The sequence below is a fragment of the Herpailurus yagouaroundi genome, unplaced genomic scaffold, assembly GCF_014898765.1.
Source record: "Herpailurus yagouaroundi ecotype Mexico unplaced genomic scaffold, PumYag 530, whole genome shotgun sequence".
Lineage (NCBI taxonomy): Eukaryota > Metazoa > Chordata > Mammalia > Carnivora > Felidae > Herpailurus > Herpailurus yagouaroundi.
The window spans coordinates 5,178,809-5,189,279 of record NW_024412747.1 but is presented as its reverse complement, the minus strand read 5'-3'; the positions used below and the strand labels follow the sequence as shown (position 1 = coordinate 5,189,279).

The following is a 10,471-nucleotide window of genomic DNA, read 5'->3' as shown; positions in this document are numbered from 1 at the left end:
AAAAAAAAAAGAAAATATCTTCTGCCACTCAGTAGGTTGCCTTTTCATTTTGTTGATGGTTTCCTTTGCTATGCAAATCCTTTTTTAGTTTGATTTAATTCCAATATTTTATTTTAGCTTTTGTTTCCTTTGCCTGAGGAGACATATCAGAAAAATGTTGCTAAGGCTAATGTCTAAAAGATTATTGCCAATATTTGCTTCTAGGATTTTTTTTTTATGGTTTCAGGTCTCACATTTAGGTCTTTAATTCATTATGAATTTATTTTTTGAGTATGGTCTAAGAAAGTGGTCCAGTTTCATTCTTTTGTGTGTGGTTATCCGGTTTTCCCAACACCATTCATTGAAGAGGCTGCCTTTTCCTCATTGTATATCCTTGCCTCCTTTGTCATAGATTAATTGACCATATAATTGTGGGTTTATTGCCGAGCTCTCTATTTTGCTCTAGGCCTTCAGTACTGTGTTGAATAAAAGTGGTGAGAGTCGTATCCTTGTATTGGTCCTGATCTTAGAGGAAAAACATTCAGCTTTTCACAGTTGAGAATGATGCTATCTGTGGCTTTATCATATATGATGTTGAGATATGTTTTCTCTAAATTCACTTACTTGAGAGTTTTTATCATGAACAGATGTTGAATTTTGTCAAATGCTTTTTCTGCATCTATTGAGATGATCATATGGTTTTTATCTTTCATTTTGTTAATGTGGTGTAGCCTGTTGATTAATTTGAGGATATTTAACTATTCTTGCATTCTTGGAATAAATCCCACTTGATCATGGTGAATCTTTTTAATGTATTGTTGAATTCAGCTTGCTAATATTTTGTTGGGGATTTTTGCATCTATGTTCATCAGGGATATTTAACCTGTAATTGTTTTTTGTTTTTCTGTTTTGTTTTTAAGTGTCTTTATAGTTTTGGTATCAGGGTAATGCTGACCTCATACAATGGATTTGGAAGTTTTCCTTCCTCTTCTATTTTTTGGAATGGTTTGAGAAGGATAGGTATTAACTCTTCTTTAAATATTTGGTAGAATTCACCTATGAAGCCATCTAGTCCTAGACTTCTATTTGTTGGGATTTTTTTTTTTCCAATTCAATTTCATTACTAGTAATAAGTCTGTTCAGATTTGCTGTTTCTTCTTGATTCAGTCTTGGAAGATTGTGTTTCTAGGAGTTTATCCATTTCTTCTAGGTTGTCCAATTTGTTGGCATATAATTGTTTGTGGTACTGCCTTATAATCCCTTTTATTTTTGTGATATTGCTGGTTACTGCACCTTTTTCATTTATTTTACTTTATTTTCATTTCTTTTACATTTACTTATTTGAGTCCTCTATCTCTTTTTCTTGATAAGTTTGGCTAAAAGTTTATCACTTTTGTCACTCTTTTCAAAGAACCAAGTCATGGTTTCATAGGTCCTTTCTGTTGGTTTTTAACCTCTATTTCACTTATTTCTGCTCTAATCTTTATTATTTTCTTCTTTTTGCTAGCTTTGGACTTGTTCTTTTGCTAGCTCTTTTAGTTGTAATATTAGTTTATTTATTTGAGATTTTTCCTATTTCTTGAGGTAGGCCTGTGTTGCTATATACCTCCCTCTTAGAACTGCTTTTGATGCATCCCAAAGACTTTGGACCATTGGGTTTTCATTTTTATTTGTCGCCACATATTTTAAAATTTCCTCTTTGATTTCTTGGCTGACCCATTCATTGTTTACTAGCATATTGTTTATCTTCCATGTATTTGTGTTCTTTCCAGTTTTTTTTTTCTTATAATTGATTCCTAGTTTCATGTGGGTGTGGTCAGAAAAGAAACTTGATGTGATTTCAGTTTTCTCAAGTTTATTGAGACTTTTTTGTGGCCTAACATGTGATCTATTTTGGAGAATGTTTCGTATGCAAATGTAAAGAATCTGTATCCTGTTTTGGATAAAGTGTTTTGTATGTATCTGCTAGGTCCATCTGATTTAATGTATCATTAAAAGCCATTGTTTCCTTGTTGATTTTCTGGCTGGATAATCTATCCATTGATGTAAGTGAGGTGTTAAACTCCTCTACTATTATTGTTAGTGTCTCCTTTATGTCTGTTAATAATTGTTTTACGTGTTAAGGTGCTTCTATGTTGGGTGTATAGATATTTACAATTGTCATATCATCTTGTCGAATTTTTCCTTTTATCACTATGCAGTGCCCTTTGTCTCTTACTGCGGTCTTTGTTTTAAAGTCTTTTGTCTAATGTAAGTATTATTACCCCAGCTTCTTTTTTTCTTCCATTTGCAGAGTATGCTTTTTCCAGCCCTTCATTTTCAGTCTGTACATGTCTTTAGGTGTAAAGCGAGTGTCTTCTAAGCATCACATAGCTGAGTCACCCTGTGTTTCTTTATTAGAACATTTAGTCCATTTGCATTTAAGGTAATTGTTGATATATAGATATATATATATATATATATATATTGACATTTTGTTAGTTGTTTTCCAGTTGTTTTTGTAGTTCTCTGTTCCTTTTTATCTTGCTTTCTTCTCTTATTTGATGGCTTTATTTAGTGTTATATTTGGATTCATTTCTCTTTATATTTTGCATATCAACTACAGATTTTTAATGTGTGGTTACGATTAGGTTCATATATAACATCTTATGTGTATAGCAGTCTATATTAAGTTGATGATTACTTAATTTTGAACACATCCTAAAAGCACTAAAATGTAACCGACCTTCACATTTATGTATAAGATGGCGTGTTTTACCTCTTTTTATTTTATGTATCCCTTGATTGATTTTTGTAGATATAATTGATTTTTACTACATTTGTGTTGTAACCTTCATACTGGCTTTATATGTGATTAATCTACTACCTTTATTTATTGTTTGCTTTTACCTATGAATTTTTAAACTTTCATTAATGTTCTTCTAGTTATGGTCTTTTCTTTCAAATAAGTTTTCTAACATTTCTTATAAGGCTGGCTTAGTGGTCATGAATTCCCTTAATTTTTGTTTTTCTGGGAAACTCTTTATCTCTCCTTCTATTCTGAATGATAACCTTCCTGGGTAGAGTATTCTTGGTTGTAGGTTTTTTTTCCTTTTAGCACTTGGAATATATTATGTCATTCCTTCTGGCCTGCAAAGTTTCTGCTGAAAAATCAGCTGATATCCTTATGGGATTTCTTTTGTATCTAACTATTTTCTTTTCTCTTGCTGCTTTAAGAATTCTCTCTTTATCATTACTTTTTGCCATTTTAATTATCATGTATGCTGGTATAGAACTCCCTGGATTAATATTGGTAGGGGCTCTCTATGGTTCCTGGATCTAAATATCTGTTTCCTTCCCTAGATTAGGGAAGTTTTCAGATATTATTTCTTCAGATAAGTTTTCTGCCCCCCTTCTCTTTCTCTTCTCATCCTGGAATCCTTTTAATGTGAATGTTATTGTGCCTGATGATGTGGCTGACTTCCCTTAACCTATTCTCATTTATTATTAGTCTTTTTTTTTTTCTTTTTACTGTTCAGCTTGGTTGCTTTCCATTCACCTGTCTTCCAGATCACTGATCCATTCTTGTGCCTCCTCTAATCTGCTATTGATTCCCTCCAGTGTTTTTTCTTATTTTTGTTATTGAATTCTTTTTTTTTTTATTTCAGATATTTTTTTACTTCTTCAAGTTTATTTATCAGGAGTGACTGAAATAAAAACTGTAATGGAGTCCCATCATCATGGAAATGGCTTTAAGAGAAAACTGGTCAGATGAATATCATTCCCTCCCATTTCAACCAGTAAATAGTTGCTATTGATAAATAGCCAACAATCTGTCAAGAATGCTCAAGATATGTTATATAATATTGCATGCCTGTTCACACGGGGGATAAGCTAGTTAATAACCTATGTGAACTTATTGATTTCATCACACAAGACCAGCACAAAAGCACCACCTATGTCTCTGAGAACATTGGGCTGTGCACAGTTGACAAAAGCTTTGACTCTTTATCCCAAGCAATCTTCCTCCAGCAGTCAAGTGAGCCTGCATACATGATGTCAGTTCATTTGCACCCTGACTACCTCATCATATGACAGTGAACAGTGTCAAACAGATAGAATGTCAACCCAGCAGCCACTGTGACAGAATGTGTGAACATCCAGCTGATGAAGATGTGAGTATTGTTGGGATCTGGAAGCATTCCCTTTGCAGTGTCATAGATACCGAAGTAGACAACTTGGTAGGTGATAATACCCTACAAAGACACACTAAATGCTTGGCACAGGCCCTTAATCCCATGAGATTTGTAGATCTTAACCAGGCAGCCACTGAGGCCTCTGAATTCCCCTTTAGCTCCAGCTTGGCCACATCAGCTGCTAAACGCATATGGGCAAAATTAAGAGGATACACAAAACACAAGGATCTATAACCCCAGCAGCACTACCTGATGCCAGATTCCCTGCAAAGTAGCACCAAAACTGGGTTCTCTTGTCCACACCACCCAGGAAGGTCTGCTTGTGTTTATCTTTGAAGGCAAAGTTGAGAGCCTGGGTAGGAAAGTATCTGATGACATTGGCCAAGTTACCACACCAGGACAGGGCTGCCTGCTCCTTAGGGATATGAGCCATGCAGTCTATAGTGCCCTTGTATTGCTTATCTGTGGTGATTTGCCTACTGGCATGCTGCACCTGCAGCAGCAGCTTGACCTGCTTGATGGGAAGTATCGTGGTCTTAGAGATGGCCACGGCCAATTCACCCACCAGGAAGTCCTTGGCAATGAAGGATACAGCAGCATCTGTCATGCTGAAAGGAAAGAGGAGGGAGACAACTGCCTGGTTATTGAATTCTTCATCTCTGACTTGTTCTGTTTTATGTTTCCTATCTTTTTGTTGAAGTCAAAGAACTCCACTCTTCTCAAGTCCAGTAAGTGTCTTTATGATCATCACTTTGAATTCTTTATTAGACATATTGCTTATCTTCCTTTCACTTAGCTGTTTGCTGTGATTTTGTCCTGCTCTTTCATTTGGGACATATTCCTCCATATCCTCATTTTGTCTAACTCTCTGTGTGATTCTCTGTATTAGGGAGGCCAGCTTTGTCTCTTGGTCTTGAAAGTAGTGGCCTTGTATAAAAGAGGTACTGTGGTTCCCTGAGCGCAATGCCTCCTAGTCACCAGAACCAGACGCTCCAGGGGGCCTTCTATATGCTCTGCATGCATTCTACTGTTGCCTGGGCTCCACTTGCCTTCAGCCCAATCTTCTGGAATAACTTGCTTTGCCTTCTTTGGGCCCCTTGGGCAGGGTCTGGTCCGGGCACTATTGAGAGGCATATCTGAGGCTGCTGTGAGCTCCTCAGTGGGTGGGGTCAGAGTTGTGCTAAGTGGTTGCAATTGGCCTTTCTGTTGCAGCTGCAGCTGTACCAACAGCAGGGCTCTCCCCCTGCATGGCCTGCTGAAAGGCGTGGCTGCTGGAACAGCAGATGCACTGGGGTGTGGGGTTATCTCCCCCTCTCCCTCAGACTTTGGAGCAGCACTAGTCCCTGCAGGGGCTGCTTTGGATGGATGACTGGGTGGGTTGGCTGGGAAGGGTCCCCAGGGGAATCCAGGGATAGGTCACGTGTTGCTGGGAATATAGGTGGAGAGTGTTAGGGCTGGTTCCCACCAGCATCTTGCTCCCTAGGCTGGGGGAGGGGAAGAGAAAAGGCACCTACCAGCATTTTTGTTCTTGGAGAAGTCCCCTGACAACCCCTGCCCCTCCAGCACGTGCTTTGAGATTAGTAAATAGGTCTTCATGTATACGTATACCCCAGGTGCTTTTCAAGTTGCTGCTTCAGTGCTGTGTTTCAGGCCAGGTGGTTACATATGCTGGCTCTTTAAGGACATAGATTCCATTTCCTACCTCACTCTGACTCTTTTCAAGTTAAGCCTGCTGATTTTTAAAGTACCCAGAGATAAGACCCACTGGTTTTCAAAGCCAGAAGTTATGGGGACTCACCTTCCCAGAGCAGATCTCCAGTGCCTAGGGTGCCGATGTGGGGTCTGACCCTCTGCTCTCTCGGCTTGTGGTCTCTCGCCTGGGGTTTGGTTCCCAGCTGCTTCTCCCCCGCTACCCTTTTCAATGTGGCCTCATCTCCACGATTCACCATGGAAGGTCTTAACACACCTTCCAGTCTGTTGGGTCTTTGGGTCATTTCCAGAGTTTGTTGCACAAATGTGGCTGTTAGCTCGGTGTGTCTGTGGGATGAGGTGAGCTCAGGATTCTCCTCTACCATCCTCCTTTATCTCTCGTGAAAATACTTATTTAGCAACATAATTTTGCTGAAATGAAGGCAAGAAAATGCATTTTGTAAAATAAATATATACTTTTGTACAAGTTAGTTAAATACCACTAACCCATTTCTAAGGTCTAAATATTTGTGTCCCCCTCCCCCCCCAATTCATATGTTGAAATCCTAACCCCTCAGGAGGTAGGGCCTCTGGGAGGTGATTAGGTCACAAGGGAGGAGCCTTCCTGAATACTATTCGTGCCCTTATAAAAGAGATCCCACAGAGCTCCTAGCTCCTTCTGCCATGTGGGGATACAGGAGAAGTCTGACCAGAAGAGGCACCTTACCTGACCCTGCAGGCACCCTGACCTCAGACTTCCAGCCTCCACAACTGTGAGAAATGATTTCTGTAGTCTATAAGCCACCTAGTCTGTGGCGTTTTCTTATAGCAGTCTGAACAGATACCCACCAATAGGACTCGCAGATACGCAAGATTTTAATTCATCCATCTTTGACTTTTTGCAACTTTTAGTCATATAAAAAGTATACCTTTAAATGTATTGTGTAATGTTGCCATGATGAAGCCATACTTATCAAGGTAAAGGATAGAACATATTTTGTTTTCAGCTTGATTCATAATCTTTACTAGCCATATGAACACGAGCTCCCATTTGTTCCAATTCCTAGAAACAGGTCAGGATAGGCTGCAATAATGTGCAACATATTCATAATCCTTGTGAATGAAAACATATTGCAATCGCCCATTTAAAAACAGATTCTCAGATGAGATTTTAAAATGTCACTGTAGGCTGTGCATAGTAGGTAAAAATGAACACAAAATCATAGGGAAAAAAGGTAAAAATAAAGGATTGAACAATATATGTACCGGGGAAATGCCACAAAAAAGAAAGATGAGATAATATCAGATAATGTAATATCATTCAAGGCCAGAAATATTAAACAAGTAAATAGGGACTTCATATTGGTGGAATATAGAATTCTATACACCTAACAAGACAACTGTGAGCTACTAAAATGGTTTAGGAATACAAAAAAGAGAAATAGATAAATACATAATTATAGTGACATACTTTAATATACTTCTCCAAGGAATCAACAAATAATTCATAACAACAGAAATGCATGGGGTTTATGGGGCGCCTGGGTGGCTCAGTCGGTTAAGCGTTCGACTTCGGCTCAGGTCATGATCTCATGGTTCGTGAGTTCGAGCCCCGCGTCAGGCTCTGTGCTGACAGCTCAGCCTGGAGCCTGCTTCAGATTATGTGTCTCCCTCTCTCTCTGACCCTCCCCTGTTCATGCTCTGTCTCAAAAATAAACATTAAAAAAAAAAAAAAAAAGAAATGCATGGGGTTTGAGTGAACAACATAGTGTAAGCTTAGATAATAGATTCATAGATATATAAATAGATACATGTATACATATATAGTAGATAGATAGAGTGACAGATTTACCTCGCAGAGGCTATAAACATTACAAACACCCATGGATTCATTTGAGATCTTAATGCAGCAAGAATGGAATGTTCATACTGGTATGGGACAATGGAATGAAGGAGGTGGGCGCAGATTTCCATTTGGGGAGATCTGATAGGATCTGGTGAGCAAAGACTTGGAGGAAAACAGGTGGTTGGGAGGAAATGTTCCAGGCAGAGGGACTCCAGGGACCAGCCGGCACAAGGGCTCTAAAGCAGGGAAGTGCTTAGTGAGTTGGAAGAACCATAAGATGGTCCGTAAATCCCTTTGACAGACAGCTCCGGGCCTTTCACGTGTGGGTCTTTCTGCTGCAAATGCACTCTTTCCCATTCATATCTGGAAAATGTCCATGCACACTTTAAGCTGAGCTCAAAGTTCACGTCCTCAGCGAAGGTCCCCAGCTCTCCCGGGAAGGATGTGTCCCTCCGTCCTTTGCGCTCCCAGCACTTTGGCCCGTAGCTCGGTATTTGCATTGATCACCTTGTGGCTTGTGGATTTCATGCCTGACTCCCACCTCCAAACTAGGAACAAAGGAAAGGTAAGGACTCAGCTCTGCTTCCCCGTAGGTCAGGCTTGGTACCTGAGACCTTGAGGAAGTGTTTGTGGATCAAGCGAGGGACGTCCTGTACTAAGCGATGCAAGTCCTCTTTCGGCTACTTGTTTCCTGTCTTGCGTGCAAGTGGCAAGTGTGCTCCTAAGTGCCTTCTGCGGGCAGTGGCAAGGTCTCTGTGCCATGCGGAATAATCGGGAGCTAATCAACCCCTGCTCTGGGTAGAGCTGGGAGGATCAAAGGACAGACGTGAAAGGAGTGGCGAGGGTTAACTGACAGCACAAAATGAATGTGGTGTCCTATCCCCCAGGCTTCTGGAAGGATCTCTGTCAACTAAGTCTGGCAGAATGTATGGGATAGGCTGCTGAGAGGAGAAGGGCATCAGGGAGGCAACCTGAGGCCAGGACTACATCTGCGTCACTGAATCAACCCCAGACCGGTGGCACGGTTGAAGAGATGTCTGCTGATATGTGAGTGGGTGACCGAAAGGGTCAGAATTTGGGCCAGAAAGAGTTGAGATGGGCTCCAGTGAAGGAGGGGACCTCATATCCGATGTCCCAGCCAAAGCCAGCCATTTACAATTTTAAGAGACCTGCTTTGCCCCAACTCTGAACATTTGCATCCCCTCCTGCTCCGCCTAGAAGGTTCTTCCCTCCTGTAGGAGGCAGGCCAGAAGCACAACCTTTTGTCAAGATCCGAGTTGGAGTTTGTACTCTGCCCCATACTTAATGTGAGTCTTACAATTTATACCTGCCGTCTGTAACTTTGCTGTCCAGATGCTGGCCATGTGTGGCTATCAGGCATTTGAAATGTGACTAGTCCAAGTTGTGTTTAAGTTAATGGGCGCCTGGGTGGCTCAGTCGGTTAAGTGTCCGACTTCGGCTCAGGTCGTGATCTCACAGTCCGTGAGTTTGAGCCCCGCGTCGGGCTCTGTGCTGACGGCTCGGAGCCTGGAGCCCGCTTGGGATTCTGTGTCTCCCTCTCTCTCTCTCTGCTCCTCCCTCAGCTGTGCTCTGTCTCTCTCTCAAAAATAAATAAACATCGAAAAAAAAATTTTTAAAGATGTGTTCAAGCTAAAATACATGCTAGATTTAGAAGACTTAGTAGTATGAAGGGCACCTGGGTGGCTCCGTTGAGCATCTGACTCTTGATTTCAGCTCAGGTCATGATCCCAGGGTTGTGGGTTCGAGCCCCATGTCAGGCTCTGTGCTGAGTGTGGAGTCTGCTTGAGATTCTCTCTCCCTCTGCCCCTTCCCTGCTTGTGCTCTCTCTCTCTCTCAAAAAAAAAAAAAAAAAAAGACTTAGTATGAAAGAAAAGTAAACTACCTGATTAATTACAGGATAAAATGATAATATTTTAAATATATTGGGTTAAAGGAAATATATTACTGCAATTAGTTTTGTCTCTTCCTATTGTACTGTGTTAATGTGGCTACTAGAAACTGTAAAATTGCAGCCCTATAAAAGGGGGATAATGGAGCGCCTACTTCAGGGGGTGCTTATAGAGAGATTAAATGGGATCATAATTATGAAATGTTTAGCCCAGTGCCTGACAAAGAGCAAATGCTCAGAAAAGAGATCACCACGTTATTACTGCAGTATTTCATGGACTCTAATACCCCCATTTTTGTTCCCGCATTTCTGCCTCTTGGACACTTGGATGTGTCCTAGAGTTGACAGTAGAGTCCCCAGATCCCAGTTATAAAACATAGTCGTCACCGACTGCCTACCCTTAGCCATCCAAACTTGCGGCGTCAGTGGCTTAGATGAAAATCTAGGAGATCTGAAGGGGGCGCTCTTAACCTCTACCAATCAAAATGTTAAGGGAAGGGGGTGGGCAGAGGGCAACTCCAACTTGTTGAGCAACATCCCCAAAATAGGAATGAAAACTGGGCGCCTTTATACCTACTTACAAAGTGGGCAGCATTGTTCATCACCCTTTTGTGGCTCTGAAAAGTTTCACAGCCCAGGGAGGCGGGGCGCCTGGGTGGCTCAGTGGGTTAAGTGTTTGAGTCTTGACTTCTGCTCGGGTCGTGATCTCACAGTCGTGAGCTTGAGCCCCGTGTTGGGAGGCTTCCCCAGAGAGAATCAGCTTAAGATTCTCTCTCTCTCTCCTTTCTTTCTGTCCCTCCCCCATTCTCTCTCTCTTTCTCTCTCTCTCTCTAAAAAAACAGCAAACAAACACACAAAAAACTTTTAAGAGCC

General features: G+C 41.0%; 1 long non-coding RNA gene and 1 pseudogene across 1 annotated transcript in view; both read right to left on the bottom strand.

Moving 5' to 3' along the window:
• LOC121023210 (uncharacterized) overlaps positions 1-6,248 on the bottom strand; it is an 8,978-nt gene extending 2,730 nt beyond the window's left edge. The window contains exon 1 of the long non-coding RNA XR_005787292.1: positions 5,953-6,248. This is a non-coding gene — a long non-coding RNA (uncharacterized LOC121023210). The remainder of the gene's footprint in view (positions 1-5,952) is intronic.
• On the bottom strand, positions 3,865-4,761 carry LOC121023209 (ADP/ATP translocase 2-like; annotated as a pseudogene).
• Positions 6,249-10,471: the final 4,223 nt, after the last annotated feature.